Here is an 8587-nt window from a genome sequence, read left to right as displayed (position 1 = left end):
TGTAAACACAAAGGGCACTAGTATCTTTTGTGTTTCCAACCCTCTAAACTTGTCTTTTTCTTCTTCTACATATTTTTTTTTTTTAAGTTTTGGGATGAAGATTGTTTTTGAAACGGTAGATGTTTTTGGTTTATGTTACTTTAGTATCCAGCCACTCACACTGAAGTGAAATGATCCAGTACAAAATACACACACACCGCAAATTTCATTTTGGAGCAGAAACTTAACAATGAAGTCAAAGAAAATCTCCACAGGATTTAGGGTCATAAACCTATAAGGAGGAATAGATCTGAGAACGGATATAAAACAACTTCTGGAAGTTTACTAAAGCATGAAGGCTCAGTTGTAAGCAAGTGGAAAATGCATGTAACTGCTCAGACAGTTCTTAAAGATTGGCCTCGTAACAAAATGAGTAAAGCCAGCCGGGAGGAAGCCGGCCCCAAAGGAAAAAAAGGCAAAATAGCAGCCTGGAGTTTGTAAAAAAATGTAGTAAAAATGTCCATATGGCACAACACTCAAGATGATGCAGAACACTGTGTGGCAGAAAACTAGAAGATGCTGCTGTGCTAAGCAATAATGCAGAGAAGCATCAAAACAAACATATTGAACGAATGGCTTGATCACAACAAAAAATAGATTTCTGCTTTTATAAGATGTATATTGAATTATGTGTTGTAAAACTCTGAGATTACAATAAACAAAGTTTAGATGGTTAATGTGATAATTGATGAAATTCCTTTTAACATGATGCTACTCAGTTGCACCACCAGAGGTCTTTCTAGCTCTTCTGGAAACTTGCATATTGACCATTATCATACTCTTAAAATTAGAGATTATACCTGTTTGTTTGAATATATTGCTCTGCTTAAAATGTGGATTTAAATGACTTAAAATGATTCACTTATACACTGGAGATGCTCTGGGAAATGGACAGAAGGCTGAAGTCTTGAAACTGTAGTTGAACCTTTACTTCATGTCAAGTCTGCAAAATAAAACAAAGCCTTCTGTCTGGTTATAAAATTGATTTTTAAAATTAAGCAATTGCAGGTATTTGTGCATTCTTAATCCAGCCCACTATGGCAAACTGTTCCTTCTATGTATGTAAGTGTATTTTGTGCTTGTTATAGAAGATCTGTTTTGTGCCTTAAAGACTTGTTTTGGCAGAGTGCCACACAGCTGGAAGACATCATTGAGCCAGTGTTTTCACCCTCATTCTTTCTTTCATGGCCAATCAACCCGAGTGCATGAGGTATAAAGACAACTGAAATAAAAGGAGTAATCCAAACTCAGTGTAATGAATGAGTAAGTTGTACGTGACCTGACACACGTCAAAGGGCCTCAAAACATTTGTTATTGACAAAGGATGACAAAGACACTGTCATACACAACCTTTTGTCTTTATTTGAGTGTTCTAAGTATTTGAAATCTTTGTTTTATTCCGAATTTGCAATTTTGACATAAACACACGCGTTCATTTGAAGGGTTGAGTTCTCATTTAGTTAAGTTTTTAAAGGTGCAATGTGATTATTAAAATATCAACCTCAGTTGTTGTGTTTTAATGTTGTTGTACATCCTTGTAAAACAAATAATTTATTTTTATTCTACCTGATAAATCATATCAACGTGTCCTGCACATCTTTCAAACGTGATGTGTGTTCCTCAATCGGCGATGAACTGTGTTGTAACACAGGCACAGATGCCGTGACAGCTTGTTGGCTGGTGTCAGTCCACTCCTTCATTTGAACCTAGGATGACACAATGCAAGAGCACAACAACATCAAAGAGCACATACCACATATAGTGCCTCAGGTTTATAAGACATTAATTATAGACTGTGTCTCTCAAACCTCACGCAGGTTAATATTATCACAACATGCGAAAGGGAAAATGTCATAAATTGTTTCTGGCCAGAGATTTCCCATAATTCAACTCATAAATCAAAATGTCAAAAAAGACAACGTCTCTGTGAGGAAGAGCACTATCTCCTGCCCACAATGACAAAACAATTACATGTCACTTCTGTTTGCAGCAACACTTGAAACAAATTAAACTCATAAAGAAACTAGAAGCACTGAGCAGTGACTCACCCTGCGGTGTTTGCACACACACACGCAAACCAGACTAAGTAGTGAAATGATGTTAAGCAATACACGCACAATATATAATTAACAGTGAAGAGAACAACCATCATTTTATATCTTTATTTTTCATTTCAATTGAAAATGTTTCAAAATGATGACAGGAGTGAGACAAGTGAGATGTTGAGATTACACGAAGTGTTAATAAGAAACATAGTTAATATTGATTTCAAACCGAGTTTCACTACGTAGTATATTTTTCAAACATCAAATATAACTTGGAATTATGTTACATGCATAAGTTGGAACATCAATGGATGTGGAAATCCTGCTAAAAGAGGCATAATAGAAGCATAATAAGGCTGACAATGCTTTCATTTTTTGAAAGCAATGTCAGCATTTCAAAGAAGAAGATGCAGTGAAATTGAAACAGGGCTGGGTTGGATGTCTTATTCATAGCTCTTTCTCTAGTAAAATGGGGTAGTCATACTGGTAAACAACAAATCAAGTTTCATTTTACTTAATGAGGTCAAAGACAAAGATGGAAACCACGTCACGGCCCTGAGGAGTGCCATCGAGCATCTGTAGAGCAACCAACCTGCTGCTCAGCGATGACTGTGAAAGCTTAATAACACTGTGTGAGAGAGACTTTGAATGTGCAATGGAGAAAGAGGAATGGATGAAAATTATATCCAACAATGGGAAGCTAAAGGGAAATTCACCCAATGTAGAATAATACGCAGATATTATTGGGCACCACTCAGACTCAATAGAATGGGTTTAATAAATAGCAATTTGTGTTGGAAATGTCAGAGAGACACAGGCACTTTGTTACACTTCATTTGGGAATGCCCAATTATTCAATGGGTTGGGAAGGAAATTACCAGTATCTCCAAGATTATGATTATTAGCGGACAGAAACCAAATACACAACATATCAAGTAGAGAATTTCCGGTAATCATGGTAGACATCTGCTAGGACAATACTTAGACACTGGAAAACACCCAAATCTCCAGAATTAAAAGAATGAGCAAATACCATGATAAAAACAGCCTCATACGAGCTGCTTATGTTTAACAGGATAAACAACAGAAACAAGAGTATGGCTCATATCACACTGACTGATAAGCCTGTAGTATGAATGTTATCTCCTGATAATAATTAATATTATAATCTGTTGCATTGATATTTTCCCTTGTTGTGTTATTATCAGTATGTCCCTTATACTACTGATTTTATTAATATTCTATTTTTTGTTTTGTTTTTCATGCCACTGGTGTTACATATATTGTAATCAACAAGGAATGTCTCACAATATGAAACACTATACTGTCACATACCAAAGATAAAAGAAATAAAAATTTGCAGAAACCTGCAGTATGTATTAATTTTACTGAGGAGACTGTGTCCACACTAATGTCTCCACAGACTTTATTGTATCTGTTGGAATATTTGTTAAATTGGTGATGCATAAAGCATGTTAAAATTTTCATTTATATTATAGGTTTTACCATTTGTCTCTCTAAATACAACACGTGAGGCTGTCTACAGCAACCAGTGTAAAAAAAACAAAAAAAAACTATCCATTTTATCAGCAGACTTAATACAAACAAAAACATATTTGTATTCTTTGCCTGTCACGGTTGGATTTGACAAGACTGAACTAATAAATAACAACATGTGTTTGGCAGACGTGGCCATAGATACACGTTGCTGATGTTAGTCTATAGCACGAAACAGCAGCAGAAACTATAGCATATCCTCATACCACAACAGCACAGGCATAACTTTCTAGAAGCATGTTGTAGGTATGTCGAAGATGTTTATCACCTCACGTGACTGAATAATGTACACAACTTTACTTATATGTGCTGAACCTATTGATGTCTCCAGTATGTTCTCTATGCAGGAGTATTGGTGGGTCCTGCTACCAGGGAGGGACAAGGCTTTTACTTAAGTAAAATTATCAAAACCGCAATGGAATAATACTTCGTTAAAAGTAAGTTCAAAATTTTACTTCAGTAAAAGTGTTGAAGTATTCACAATGTGTGAAAATGTCAAAACAGAACTTTATGTGAAAACTGGCTCCTTTTAGTGTTACGTTTTTGCATTATTGCATTATTTCGTGTTGACAGAATTAGCCTATATGGCAAATTTTCATACGTTATCCCTGGCCAGCTGTTAAAAAGACACCCTAAATATACAGTGACATATCTTATAGATATGTCACTGTATATATATATATATCATAATAGATATGCACAAGATCGCACAGCACACATACACGAATATGTTTGCCCTCACTTGTAAGCATTATCGTTGTAGTTTACGTTGTAGCTGGTCAAAAAAACTCAACAAACTGATGGCCAGTTTAACTTTAATGAGGCGTCATACAACATTCATACAGTTTTAGCTCATTACATGTTTTGCATATAAAATCCAAAGAAACTAGCTACTGTGGTTGTCAGATGAATATCAAGTGCTAAAAAGTTCAAATTATTTCAATTCAGTATTAAAAACCCATTAACAAAATAAAAACTCTAGACACATAAAACATAAAATATCCCATCTGACATGGACAGGTCTCACCAAGAGGAAATACTCAAGAGTAGTACCAGTACTTTGAAATTGAAGTTGAGTGAGTAAATGTACTTAAGTTACTTTGCACCTCTACTTTATATTCAGCATTTTGATGTCTTTGCAGTGCTGAAGTAAAGCTGCAGATTTAAATCATCTTTCTTTGAGAATAAAGCCCTCAGTGAGCAAAATGCAAGGTCAAAGTTTAAATGTATGCTTGTAGGGCAGGAAATTAAAAATCAGAAGAGATGAGAGAGCAGATAAGATTACTGTATCACAATACCTCAGTCTTTGTGTAACAGACGTTCTGGACACATGCACAGGCGCCAATCTCAGGTGATTATCAAGTCACATGACTATATACCTTGTAAAAGACTTGAAAGGCTTGTTTCTCTCAGATCAGAATTCCTACGTGAAGATGTTTTATGCATATGGGCCTGTGTGTCATACATCACACAACCAGTCCATCAATCAATCATTGTTGGCCCCATTCAGTCAAAAGTCTGGTTGGAACCATTTGAACTATGCAGCCCTGCTAAATAAAGAGTTCATGCTGACACATTATCAGCACGTCTATCGCTCAGGTGACCTGCCTCCAGGAGCTTCAGCGCTGTGGGCATCAGATCGATCTGTCCCATCTATTAGTGATTCAGTGAGATTTGTCTGATCACTGATACGCTAAGAGTTATGGGTGTTCGAATGAAGCAATGTTAACAGCACGTGAGTTGTGTGTCTTGTTGAGGATGAAAAAGAGTCAAAGGCCTACTGCAACCTGCAGAAAGCTACATGAAAATGTAAATGCATAATATTGTAGTCGGGAGCACATCTCTGTCTTGTCTCTTTCTTTTTTCCCCTTTTTCTCCCTTGCTGTTTCCAAATGGTGGCAACAGACCAGCAGTATGAATGGAAACGTGGTTGCTCCAGTTACTATTTACTATCTAGTTTATTTTTGTGAGTGCATGTGAGTGCATAGAGAACCAGCATGTGATTGTCAGTGCTTTGAAGACTGTGATGGCAAAGTTGTGCATTTGAAGCCAGAACAGTCGGCTGGTGAGAATGTTAATATGTCAGGTGATGTGTGCATGATTAGACTGTATGTGTCTGGAGCTGGTGGAGGTGCTACTGTGTCCTCATTTAAGGACACAGTAGTGGTTGCAGGTGCACCTTTGAACACAGGGATTCTGAGTCTGTCTCAAATACAGTTTTGGGTGTCATAGTAAAGAGCTCTGCTGTGTGCTGATGTCATATTTTGATGCAGTACTTTAGATAAGAAACAATATGATGGGATAAAGTTATTTTATTGTTTAACACTTTTACTATATGATATCCATCATGGCCTTTTACAAAACCAAAATTTCCACAGGCAGTCTGAGGAGGTTGGCTGAGTCTTAGATTTTGTGATAACCTGCATGCTTCAGAGATGTTAGGATAGGAACATGTCCTACATTACATTTGTACTCCTCTGACAAGACGCTGCACAGCTGCTGAGCTGCACCACTAGAGGTCACCCTAACTTTCCTCTCTCTGGGCCACATAAAGTACATCTGCTGCTTTCGGTTCTGGATTCACTGAAAAGATGTGACTGTGATGTTTCTGAAGAGCAGCTGAGATCAAATTGGACTGGACTGTATATCGGAGTATATAAATATGTCTGTGTTGCACCATGAGCACAGCTCAATGACTTACCCTTGAAGAATGATCTGAGCTGTGCTGTTGCACAACTTATGTTATTATTGTCATGTTTAATGGATTAGAACTGAATTAGAAGAATTGGCAGACGTCCAGAAATTCTGTTGAAGTATTCAGTAGATCCGGGCAGTAAACAGCAGTTACTTCAGGTCACACTGCACGTGTAATTAAAAAAAAAAAAAAAAAAAAAACAGGGATGAGGAGTTTCTTATGAAGCTGGATTTGGCAACTTGAGAGATTTGTTGAATAGGAGCCACATCATGATAACTCTGAGGGCTCATGATGACTGTCTTGTCTCTAAGTCTGCACGTGGAGGGAGAGATGTTATTTCCATCCACTTTTAGAACAATTTTGGTTAAAAAAAACTGAAACTAACCTGCTACCACAAATTAATTCTCATTCAGTCATTATCTGTAAATTCAATTTGCACATAAAAAGAAAAAAGCTATCGAAAATTACATTCTTAAATTGACTCCTAATTTAATTGGTCTCAGCCAAGTTGTAATAAAGTCCTTTTCTAGTGAGGCTGTTTAGGGTCAAACGTGATAAAAACATGATGTAAGCATGACTTGAGATCCAACAGATTAAACAGAAAACCATCTGTAGACATTATTTTCTTGCCTCAAGGTGCTTCTGCTTTCCTGATAAATTCACATTGCATTGAATTACTGAATCAAATTCTTATTGAGTCAGATACACAAGCCTTTGCAGTTTTGTAATTTGCTTTGGAGAATGTGCTTTGGAGAAATTACTGGAAGCGTCTGGTTACGTGTTCTGTGTTTATCTGATCTGCTCTAAAACTTATCTCTGTACTGTATCTCGCACTGATGGATTGAGGAAGAAGGCACCGCAAGCTTCTGCAAAGGTTAGCGTTGCATATCTTAACAACAGAAAACCTTGAATTTCTAAATTGTTCATTTTTCAGGAACTACAAAAAACTACAAAAGCTGCAAAAATGTGCAGCTGGACCACTACATGTTTCAAGGATTATTTCATTGTGCTTTAAGGAAAACTTTGTAAATCACCCTCAAAATTTCTTAACCCTTCTGATGGAAATAGATTTATTATTTCATACCACAATGCAGGTTTAGGGAGGTTTCCAGAGTCAGATACCCCCTGCCAAATGAACTAAAACTGAAATAAAATAGTATGTTGATCAGTGTTATTGTTAATGATTGCAGAGAACGGATACTGTGCTGTAAGTGTAATGTGTGGAAACAAGAAACAAAACCTTAACCCAAAACTTGTTGGTGGAGGCCTGGAAGAAAGAGAAGATATGTTAATGGTAAAGCTACTTAATGGGCCTGAGACTCAAGCTATCCAGGTGTAGAACATTTCCTGACATCCTGTTCCTATTGACCTGTGAAAAATGGAAAAATCTTACCAAGAATGAACTTTTTAAGCTTAATGATTCCTCTACCTCCCCCTACGGGCTCTTTGAAAAAACTGCAATCAATAGTCACTCAGTTCAATAGGATAGAAAAAGCTGTGCATTAAGACAGCAACCTTACAAAGAAGGAAATGCTCTGATGGGATTAATCTTCCAAATTTTGATTTGGGATTCCTGGTGTCTTACCCTCCACCCATTACAGACTTGGCTGAACTCAGGCTCCACAACTGCCTGGTGAAAAATAGAAGAAAACTTAGTCCATCCCTGCAGTCTGGAAAATATCATGTATTTGAGCATTCCACTGAAAACTGCAAACAGAAAATTTGGCTCACTGATGCACCAGCTCCTCTCCGTATGGAATAACATCCAAAGTTTTGCCAACAGTGACAATAAAATATTTCAAAATTCTCCTATTTTTAATAACAATGACTTTAAAATAGGCAATAAACCAATAATTTTTTTCACAATGGAGTCAAAACATTGTATAATATTTTTCAGACATTGTGGGCCCACAGGGGTTGCAGCAATTCAGAGACTTCCAAACCAAATTTAACATCCCAGACACCTCCTTTCTCCTTCTATCTACAGAAGATCTATCTATCTACTTTACGCTCAGCAATTAGAGGACATGGCACACCTTGATTGTTCCCTTACAGTCTATCCTCTACACAACCTTTTAGCTAATAATAAGTCCAAAGGTGCAGTCTCTGAGATGTACAATATCCTGGTGAAAGCCTCCTACAGGCCCTTCCATTTAGATACACTGTGGAGAACTTCATCCCAATCCCCAAACCAGAAAGTCATGTGGACCAACATATCTGTCATCAAGAAACCCAAATCACCAGATGACAC

Source organism: Thunnus thynnus, chromosome 2, assembly GCF_963924715.1.
Source record: "Thunnus thynnus chromosome 2, fThuThy2.1, whole genome shotgun sequence".
Taxonomy (NCBI): Eukaryota; Metazoa; Chordata; class Actinopteri; order Scombriformes; family Scombridae; genus Thunnus; species Thunnus thynnus.
The sequence above is the reverse complement of the archived record's forward strand: the minus strand, read 5'-3'. Positions refer to the sequence as shown.